This window comes from Etheostoma spectabile, unplaced genomic scaffold, assembly GCF_008692095.1.
Source record: "Etheostoma spectabile isolate EspeVRDwgs_2016 unplaced genomic scaffold, UIUC_Espe_1.0 scaffold342, whole genome shotgun sequence".
Lineage (NCBI taxonomy): Eukaryota > Metazoa > Chordata > Actinopteri > Perciformes > Percidae > Etheostoma > Etheostoma spectabile.
The window spans coordinates 67,167-78,118 of NW_022605589.1; the positions used below are offsets into that span (position 1 = coordinate 67,167).

Here is a 10,952-nt window from a genome sequence, read left to right on the forward strand (position 1 = left end):
TGTATCTGTACCCTAATACTGTAAGATGCATGTGCTCTAGATGCGGACCTCTATGTTGATTGACGGTCAAAGCAAGTATGGAAGACCAGGACTTAAACCAACACCGCTCACCGTCTACTGTAAGGTAACATTTTGTAGCAGACCCATCAGCTGGTACCAGCAACCATTTGGTTATATAACGTACGACACCGATCTCCTTTCTTCTTTCCTCTTCAGCTGTTGGAAACCTTTGTGATGAGTATTTTGACCAAAACCCCATCAGTCAGTTATGTTATACAATCATGAGTTTGTGATGCTTTTTACGCTTTTATTTAAATCCTTCAGCTCTTGTTTAAACACAGCAGGTTCAGGTGGTTTACTGGAGAACATTTTTTTATTGTATAAGGTATTGTATTGATGTATATCGTTGTAAGTACAGATAAGGGAGGTTTCCCGGGGCCTGTCGCTGCACTGGCAACTATATTTGCCATGATGCCAATAAATGTGTCAATTAAGACCAATTTTTAAATGATCTAGAGATGAATGTTTAATAAAAATATTCATTAGTTGTTACTGTAGTAGATTAGTTACATTTCACAGTTCTTATGTCCCTGAATCCTCCTGATATTATAATCCATGTGGGGTAAAAGTATGATGGCTACCCAAGACAAAACCTTCAAGCAGGTAGATAACGCAATTCTAAACAGATTGAGCAGCCTACACAATATACACACAGAGGTACAGACAGTAACGCAATGTTGCCATCAGACAAGCAAATAATGGTACAGATATTCATAATAGTTTATGATAATAATCAATTCAATTTTATTTAATAGTATCAATTCATAACAGAGTTATCTCGAGACACTTTACAGATAGAGTAGCTCTAGAGTAGACCATGCTCCATATTTACAGGACCCAACAGTTCTAGTAGGTTCCTCCAGAGCAAGCAACAGTGCGACAGTGGGACGGAACACTTCCTTTTAGGCAGAGCCTCGGACAACCCAGGCTCTTGGTAGGCGGTTTCTGCAACTGGTTGGGGTTAAAAGAAGAGTGGCAATAACCTCACAAAAATGTTAGTTTTTAGTAGTTTCATTGCATAGCAGGGGCACTGTGCTGGCATTTCAAGGCACATGCTGGATGTAGCAGGGCACCGCAGAGTGTACAGAATGTAACATAGCATCGCAGAACGTGTAGCGGACCATGGCGACCAGCTGAAGTATGATTTTGGAGCCTCCCTGATCCAAGGAAACATAATTTAATGATAATAATTACAGTAATAATAGCAATAGGGACTAGTAACAATAATTGTACAGAGGGTGTCAAGCGGAACATGGGGCAGAAGGTGACTTCAACCACATCTCCAACAGAAACACCAGCAGGAAGTGATAGAGGAGAGAGGAAGAGGGGCGAGAGCCCAAGACAACGGGAAAGGAAATGTTGAGTTAGCATGCCATTAATGGGAGAGAGTTGCATACAGATGGAGAGAAGAGGGAAGTCTCCCGCAGTCTAGGCCCATACAGCATACAGTAGGTTGGTTCAGGACTCTCCTGAGCCGCCCTAACTATAAGCTTTATCAAAGAGGAAAATCTTATTATAGATTATATCAGCAATGCCTAAATCAGAACCAATATGTCAATCTGTACAACCAATCGCATATCTCAGGCATTAGGTGTCATTTGCCAGTATTTTAAATATATTATGTAGATAACACCATAATCACTTGTACTCATAAAAATGAAGTATTAAACTTAAGTAGTAAATCTGTAAAGCAATGCATATAATATGGATGTGTATAAACAAGGTTTCAAACCATAATTTACACAAAGACAGAGATCAGAGTAGCTGTTTGTTCACTATTTGAGCTCTCCAACAAGCAGACATACATTATCTAAACATCAAATTAGGTTTGTCTGTAGTGATTTTGTCTGATAACAAAGACAAGAACGTGACTAGTAACTAGTAAGTAATGCAATGGGGAAGTTTAATATAGTTTGGTATGGATCTTCACCATTTGGCAGTTGCCTAACACATGTGTTATGTGTCCTCAGCTAGCTCGTTATCACCACGAAGAATAAAAGGGCTGAGAAGCTTACTGATCTGGCAGGTGGAATCAAGGCTTTAGGGATGTAACGTTAAACCACGTAAAAAATGTTGAAGATAACAATAACGTTTTCATGTAAAACTTTTGTTGATATTCAGGTTGTATTAGGGCAATTTGCTAGCAAGTTGCATTGCAATTGTGTTAACTGAAATGAAATCTTACGTTCATGTAATTCTTAGTATTGTTTTCTTGTTATATACTGGTGGCTATAACTTTAGTTTTTGGTAAATCTGTTCATAGTAAGTCAGATGCTTATTAATGCATTATTATATTTCAGAACCACATTCAACTTCACATGGTAATGTCAATTACTGTGTTTATGTTCAAGTAAATAAATCTTCCTGGTTCCTGATCTCTGATTCAAGTTCTTACCGGACACCCTACAGCGGGCCAGTGTTTCAGTAGCCAGTTTTCAATAGTTTTTACAGGTCTATTGCCTATAGTTTTTGTAATATGATAAACATGTTACACTTTTTGAAACTATGTCAGTTTGTGTAGGTCTGTCAGTGCTCTCTGAACATATGAACACACTTTTAAAATAACGGATAATACCAAAATTCATAATTTTGGCTACTATTAATGTGAGGTTACTTTTTGTACCTCCCATTAGGCTCCCCCTTTCTTGTAATGCTCATGGCCTTAACCGTTCTTGCTTCAAATGCTCACTTCGGGGCTTACCCCCTTCAATTTCACCCACAATTGATGGTGTGTCTTCTTTCACCACAGAAATCCAAAGAAGCACACTGCTGCTCTGAAGACAAGCATGTGACACTGTGTGTGTAGGAGAGCCATCCATATACACTCTCTCCATCTGGCCATACAGACCCCTCAAGTAAGTTTTGCATGTGTTCTACATTGGTTCCTTTTTAATATTACTGAATGTCCCCTCATCCGGTGTCTGTCTTTTTATGAGGCACATGCCTGGACATACAAGCCGGGAGATCCTGATATCCTCACAGCATTACACTATTGACACCAGCCACTCTGTGAGCTGATTAAGTGAAGTCACACCTTAACCCTTAGCTATGGGTTGCCACAGTCATAGTCATAGTTTGATATGCAGTTCAGCTGCTAGCTCATTGAGTATCTGGTATTTAAATTACTATGCGTGCCCCGTTTAAAACCATGCTTGTTGGAATGGCTGATTGCTTGGCCTTCTGTATGCTGGCTTCTAGCTTTCTTCTTCAAAACCATTGTACATTGTGTGTACAAATAACTTACAGAAGGATCCCAAAGCACGTTAATGTGCAACTGTAGGCCTATACTACTGATTTACTGTGTGGTTGTACTTCAGAAGAAAACATACATTTACCGACAGTGTGTTGCAGATTAGATTCTATTCACAAAATATCACAATTAATTTCGAAGCATTAACATTCATTCAAACATCCAGCATTAATGCTATGTGAGATGAAATCTCCACCTTAAAGTAATCTCCACCTTAATTATCCATTTGTTTTTACTTACAAACATTTGACAAGCAGAACTTGCACTGTTCGGTCAGAGACGGTTTTTATATAGCATAATAAAGCGCCTTGTGAATTGTGTTTATCTTGTATTTGTGTTTTATAAAAATCAACCCGTACCACGTTGCAGGTTGCATAATTAGGCTTTTGTTCATGCAAAGATTCCACGTGTCCCCTTTTTTTCATTGTAGCAGCCACACACGTTGTAGTTTTAGGTGATGTGGCCCTGGCGGTAAAAGCAGGGAACCCACTGAGCAGAATGGCCGGAAACTGTGCGCAACAAAACAGAATACTGGAGAGCCCAACCTATAACAAATGTTGCAGTGAGGCTCGATCAGTGTTGTGGTTTGGCTGCGGCTCGTGTAGAGGTTCAGCGTCTTCCTTATTTCATCATTTTGCTGTAGGGTAGACAGAAATTAATTTTTGGCATCAGTACATCAGTCGGTGAACTGCAGTCAATGAGCCTTGTAGTATTCAACAACTCCCCACCCCTTCGCTGTACTACGCATGTGCTGCTGCTTTACTGACATGTGTGAGGACACACGCTGCTCCAATGCTCCAAAAGAATCTAAAAAAATACTGTGTTCCTTTTTTGTCAGACCCTAATTCTCTAAAGGTGCGTTGTCTGTATTGGCCTGTCCCAGAGGTCAGGGTGTGTACAGTATTTGACCAGGGAGACGGGCGGCTCGTACCACGTTTCCTGGATGAGAGCCACTTCAAAGAGCTGCTAATGCTGCATGTCAACACCTCCTCCGCCAGCCTCCTCATCTGAATGCTCTTTAATACGCAGGGTCAGTATTCAGATGTGGTTATATCTTTCTCTATCTTGGTAAAGGATCAGATCGTCTTCTGTTTCTAAACGAACTGTACAACAAACACATCAGAGCTATTATACACCAAGTGGTAAAAACTAAATGTAGCAGCACTTATTAACTGGCTGGAAGGTTGGCTTAACCACCGGCATTTGCTGCCATCACACACCTTGGACTGTGTATTATAAAGTGGGTAAACATGTCAAAGAGAAATTTGTATTCTGTTTGATCTCCAAGTTGCTTTCATGTGACGTTTGTAGGCATAGATTTCAATGTGAGGTCAAAGTATACATTTGCCAATTATTTTAATTGCAGGGTTCCAATTTGAAATCCCACTGGTAACATGGTGAAAGCCCTGTTTTTCTTCTTGAACAATAAGGCTGGCAATATAATATAATTTTCTATAGTCAACAATCCCATGCGTTCCAATCATTACCACGAAATCCCACACACTATAGTTTATTTTTGCTCAATCCAAAATGGACCTACTGCCCTTAATACTAACACAAAATGTGGATTGCTGCACCGCTAAAATTAATCCTAAACAAATGTACTATTTTCTCCTGTTTGTTAACAAACATTTTTGCCTTGCTGTTTTAGGAAATTACTGAATTGGCTAGAATTTATAATTTATTTGAAAAAGATAAAGGTTTGGAGCAAAGCACTTTTGAACTAAGAAACAGTCCCTCCCCATTTTCCTATTAGACAATTAGACCTTTTCTTTTCTTCTTCATGAAATACATTCATTCTTGTTACTCATCAAAACATTAAGAAATGAATGACTATAAAAGCACCTATATTAAATATATTTTCCCCACATACACGTTTACTCAGGTTTTCCTCACGCACACCATCACCTCTCTGACTGACCAGGATGCCAAGCCTTCATTTCAGCATGTCGTAGATTGAAACTGTGATTTAAACCTTGTGGCCAGAACTGTGAGCTGCCAATGTGTATTAATAATAACACATACTTTATTAGTCCCAAAGGGAAATTATATCACTCTGTTGTTACACACATTACACACGGTCTGAATTACACACACATGCTCATGGTGCTATATCTATAAATGCACTAAAGGAGAGATGTCAGAGTGAGGGGACTGCCAATGGACAGGTGTCCAGAGCAGTTGGAGGTTTGTTGCTCTTTGCAATGATGCGCTTCTGGTGTGTGTCTTCCAGTCATCTGGCCAGCAGCAGTGGTCCTGGTCTGTCTCTGGGAGGATATTTCTGCCCGCAGTGCCACGCCAAGTACACAAGCTTCCCGTTGAGTGTAAAGTCTGTGGTATGTGGGATGAAGAATTCGGTATATTTTGGTGTGTAGAGTATGTCATTGTAAGATAGAGGAAACTTTGATGAATTTTCTTGATGTGTCAAAAAAGTACAGTTGCTCTTTTTTGGTGTTTTCAAAATACTGCGTTTAACCATTGAAGTAGCTTTGACTGGTGTGTGTGTGCTTCTCAAAGGTTTGACTCTGGTTGTCGTCTCCCATCTCGCCAGATCTTTCCACCACCTCTTCCCCCTCCAACCTTTACAGAGAGTCCTGTGGAGGAGTTTCAAGAAGACAGGTGGCTCTGACACACTCACACATCACACCAGATACTGTGCCGGTGTGTATCTAAAACTGTTTTGATTTGGTTTCAGTTTCTGTCAGCTTGTCAGGGGAACTGAAAGATAAAAGTGTAAGTACAGTTGCTGAGTGTATGTCTAGATCTGTAAGCCTTTTTAGATGTAGAACATACTATTTTCCTTTAAAGGTTCACTTCCCCATATTTTAAATGTCTAGTTTACTCGTCACAGAAACTGCTATTCAGTTTGTAAAAAAACCAACTGTTAAATACCTTTTGTAATCCTGAAGATCTTTTCCAAGTCTGAAGAAATAATGCAGATGTGTATCATTAGTTTTCCAACCAGTGATACAGTCATAACCCAGGGTGTACGTCTTCAGTTACAAGGGTAATTGGGGTTGCTCAATAATCAAAAAAAAAAAATCTAGGATTACAATAGTATTATGTTTTTGGTATTTTATGTCTTATTCTAATAACAACAGTACCGCTAGTACCAGCTAATGACAGTGGACAGATGACCGATACAAGGGAGAGAGCGATGGTATGACATGCAAGTTCCTGGGCAGTTGTTAACCGTGGATGTTGCTTTTCTGTTGTCTTTGTTTTAATGCTTGACTGTAGTATGGCAGTCTAATAAACTATTAGGTATTTACTAGGAAGGAAGGTTTCTTAGAGACACCATGTGTTGCATTATAGGAACTGAAGATCCAGTATCTCGAGCTCTCTTGGCCTCCGCTGCTTCAATTTAGATTTTTTTTTTAAAGTCTGTCTTATGATCCCCCAACTTGTGGATCTGCAATAAAATTGTTGGATGGATTAATATAGATTAGGGCTGTTTCATTATTTTTTATTCTTTAATTAGTCACACATTTCTTTTGGTCACTGACGTGTTCTAATCTCGTGTTAAAATATTAGTGGTGTTGAAATAAATTTGCTTGTTGGCTCGTCATAAACGTTTACTTTTGACAACCTTAATATATATTTTAATATTTAATGTGAAAAAGTGAACTTGCATTAATTTATTCATTGCAACTTTAATCCTATTCTCCTCTTGTATTTATCTGCTCTCTCTCCCTCTCTGTGTCTGTCTCTAGATATTCACCTGTCCACTGTCGCAGTGTGTTCTGTTGTGGAGTGTGATCTCTTCATCCATGACTTGCTACACTGCTGCCCTTGCTTTATTCACAGTCAGAGCGCCCCCTGAAGCTGAGAGGCTAACTGTCAGAGAGACTGAATAAACTCGTGGTGGTCATGTGATCTTTTGACTCATCATCCATCCTATCAGTGTTGTGCACCTCTGATAGAATAATATGATGCCACAGGCTGTGACCATCCAGATTGTCACATTTCAAAGTTCTTGAAGCTTGCCCCAAAATATTGGGCCGTTTCAGTAGATCCATATCGTTTACAGGTGAAGCGCTTCTTGCAAAGACGGTGCTGGTTGGGCAGTTTGGGTTTCTGTCTGCTCTGAGAACTGCGTCTGAGCCACTTTACTACTGCTTTTAAATCATACCGCTTTATATACCAAAAATGGTTTGTGTGCATTGTTTATAACATTTGTACCACAGTTCCGGTTACTCAATGGTTCTGTTTGTGATTATGTTATATTAAACAATGTTTTTGAACCTTTTGAGTGGACATTTCTTGTATGGTTTCCAAAGCAGGCCTTTCCCATAACTCCAGATTCTCACTTTCAATCCTACTCTTGCATTTGCTTGCTAAATTTAGGGTAAGAGGCTAATTTAGGGTGGGCTGTTCACAGTAGATACATTTTCATAAAGCAAGCATATTATCTACTTCAATGTTGACAGAGTATTAAAATACTCGACAAATCACACCTTTAAGGTACATTTTGACAGATACAATTATCTGATTAATAGTGATAATCAGTACTTGTATGTCGTCACATTAAGCCTAACATTGGTAAAGTAACTTCAACGAGAGTTTCCCATGAAGAAAAAAATGGAAGCCTCCTATGAGGATTTCTTGACAATATTTTTCATTGTTTTCAATTTAATTTATAGTGTCAATCATTCAACATTTTGTAATTGTGATTGTGTCAACAGTAATAGGAATGGTTGGGCTTCTATAAATAACCGAGTATGGGTAGTCTGCTCTTTTATGAAAAATACATAATGAGATAACTTTTGTGATTTGGCGCATATTAAATAAAATTGAATTGAATTGAAAATCATAATATAATTTATTTCAGGAAACTTTTTAAATAGTAGGTGCTAGACCCAATGTTTTGTTCTGTTTTAGTGTCCATAATAAGTATAGATACATTTGCATAAAGCAAGGATATTATCTACTTCAATGTTGACAAAGTATCAAATACTTGGACAACTACAACTTAAGGTACATTTCGAACATACAATTAGTCGATTAATAGCAATGAACTACCCTCATTTATTTTCATGTTATTTGTTTGAGAATACCATCACTAAATCAACAGTAATGGGCAGCATGTGATATAACCGAGCTAATGAAGTGAAGGGCCGCACACATCGCTTCCCCCTTATTCGCTTCACTTGGGGAGGAAAGGGCCCTATGACCCAACCTGAGCATTAGAAAGCAGCATTAAAAAACTCTTGAGGCCATACAAATGTTCATCATTTATTGATGAAATAAGATAGTGGCACCACTGGCTTAAAGTGGGAAGTGGTGAGCAGGTCTGGGATAGCAATATGGTCCTATCCCTATTGCCCTCCGAGGGCTGGCACCCTGACTGCTGCTGCTGACTGATTAAACAGCTTCACCAACTGTGTGCTTCATTTAAATTTAGGCGGGGCAAGTTGCCACCACTCAGATTATATTATTTGACAAACCCAAATAATAACGCTTTTATCAGTAGTCACATGCTCATCTCTCTTCGTCTGTCAGTTGCCATGAACCAAGAGTGTTATTTAACACTAACCTCGGTCGTGAATCATGCACCTCTGCTCCGCAGAGGTTTCAACCAGTACTTATGAGAGCTTTCTGTTATTTTGTTGACAAAAAAACATCTGTCCGGCCAAACGCCTGACAAAGTCTGACATTTTGGTGTGTTTGTACCAGCTGCTCCTATGCACTCTGCTGTGTTTGTAGTAACTTAAGCCACTTCTCTCTGACGTTGCTTACGTGAGGTAGTGCAACACTTGAAACCTACCCCCCTTAACATTGTTCCCACCAGGATGGTGAGGAGGTTTTTAATAGAACCACTGGTCGAGTCTACTTACTTTTTTCAATTATTGTCTTAGTTTAGGTTCTGTCCCCAGCTGTCTTTAAACATGATGTGGTCAAGCCCCTACTTAGAAGCCATCTTGACGCCCAGTTTTGTCCCTTTTGGTCTCTTGTCTGCCTTTTCTTTCAAGGTTTTGAAAAAGTTGTTGAATTTGAAATGTCTTTCATGTTTCCAAGGTTTCACAACATGTAGCCAATCCATAAACATTAGCACAAAAAACACATCAAAAACTGTTTTCATACAGTTAAAAGCCTTTTTACAACAGAACTCTGTTTGAAAAAATTAAATCTGGTTTCAAATCACTTTCAGCACTGTTGAGAGTGTACAGTCGCTTCTCTATTTTGCAGAAACACCTGCTATTAACCTGACTTTTAATTAATCAATTGGTGTAAGAAATAGCTCATATGAAAAGCTAAAACCTCCCAAATGATGTTCAATGCACTGAAATAAATTAGTTTCACTAAAAAAAAGATTTATTATTTAAACAAGACAGAAAGGTCAAATTTGGCAAGACAAAAGTTTTGTCGTCTATACAGAAATTGAAATAATTTACTGCAAATACTAAATATGTCAGCAAATTAAATAGCGTGCTGTGAGATCCAAATTTAATATCTTGTTTGACTTCCATGAGCTTGAGGACTCATCCATGCGGTTTGGCAGGATTCATACAATGTATTGATGAAGTCATCAGGAATAGCTAGGAAAGCAGTCTTGCATGCCTCTCAGAGTTATCAATATTCTTGGTTTGGTCTTCCATGCTTCCTCTTTCATCCTACCCCACATATGCTCAATGATGTTCATGTCTGGTGACTGGCCGGCCAATCCTGAGCATCTTGATCTTCTTCGCCTTGAGGAACTTTGAGTGGAGATGGAAGTATGCATGGAGCACCATCCTGCTGGAGAATTTGGCCTCTTTTATGGTTGGGAATATAGAGGTAGCACGACTTCTTGGTATTTGAGACTATTGATGTTGCCTTCCACCCTGCAGATCTCTCACACACCCCATACTGGATGTAACCCCAGACCATGTTTTTCCGCCACCAAACAAACACACTGTTTTCTGGGTAAATCTTGGATCCATGCAGGCTCCAGTAAGTCTCCTGCAATATTTGCGGCAACTGTGGTGTAATTCAACAGAAGATTCATCTGAAAAATCCACTTTTCCATCGTCCATCCTTTTAGCAGGCTGTGGGCCTTGGCAAATGCCACACAGTTTTTCAATTGTCTTTTGTTTAGTGCTGGCTTCTGGGCACTGATTCAACCACGGAGGCCATTTCAAGACAGAATCCGACAAACTGTTCAGGTTGACACAGGGACTTCAGGGGACCAGGTCTGGTGGAGCTCTGCTGCAGTGGAAAATGGGCTGGCCTTGAATTTTCGAGCCAACAAACGGTCTTCTCGAGCAGTTGTCTTGTGGGGTCGCCTGACCTGGGCTTGTCAAAAATGTCTCCAGTGTCTTCAAATGTTTTTTTAATCCTCTGTACTTGACGCTGAGACACATTGAAGGTGTCTGCCACATCAGCAGTGGATCTGGTCTTCAGCCTCTTGATAATCAAAACTTTAGTCTCAGGGTGAATTTAGGCCTGTTTGCAGATGTCTAGTTGCAGTTGATGTGAAGGTCTAGTGTACTGGGGTTGTTTTTATACACACCGAAGACTGAGGATTAAAAAAACATTTGAAGACACTGGAGACATTTTTGACAAGCCCAGGTCAGGCGACCCCACAAGACAACTGCTCGAGAAGACCGTTTGTTGGCTCGAAAATTCAAGGCCAGCCCATTTTCCACTGCAGCAGAGCTCC

General features: G+C 39.6%; 1 pseudogene; it reads left to right on the top strand.

Moving 5' to 3' along the window:
* The first annotated feature begins 40 nt into the window (after positions 1–40).
* LOC116686282 (general transcription factor IIH subunit 2-like) lies at positions 41–7,238 on the top strand (annotated as a pseudogene).
* Positions 7,239–10,952: the final 3,714 nt, after the last annotated feature.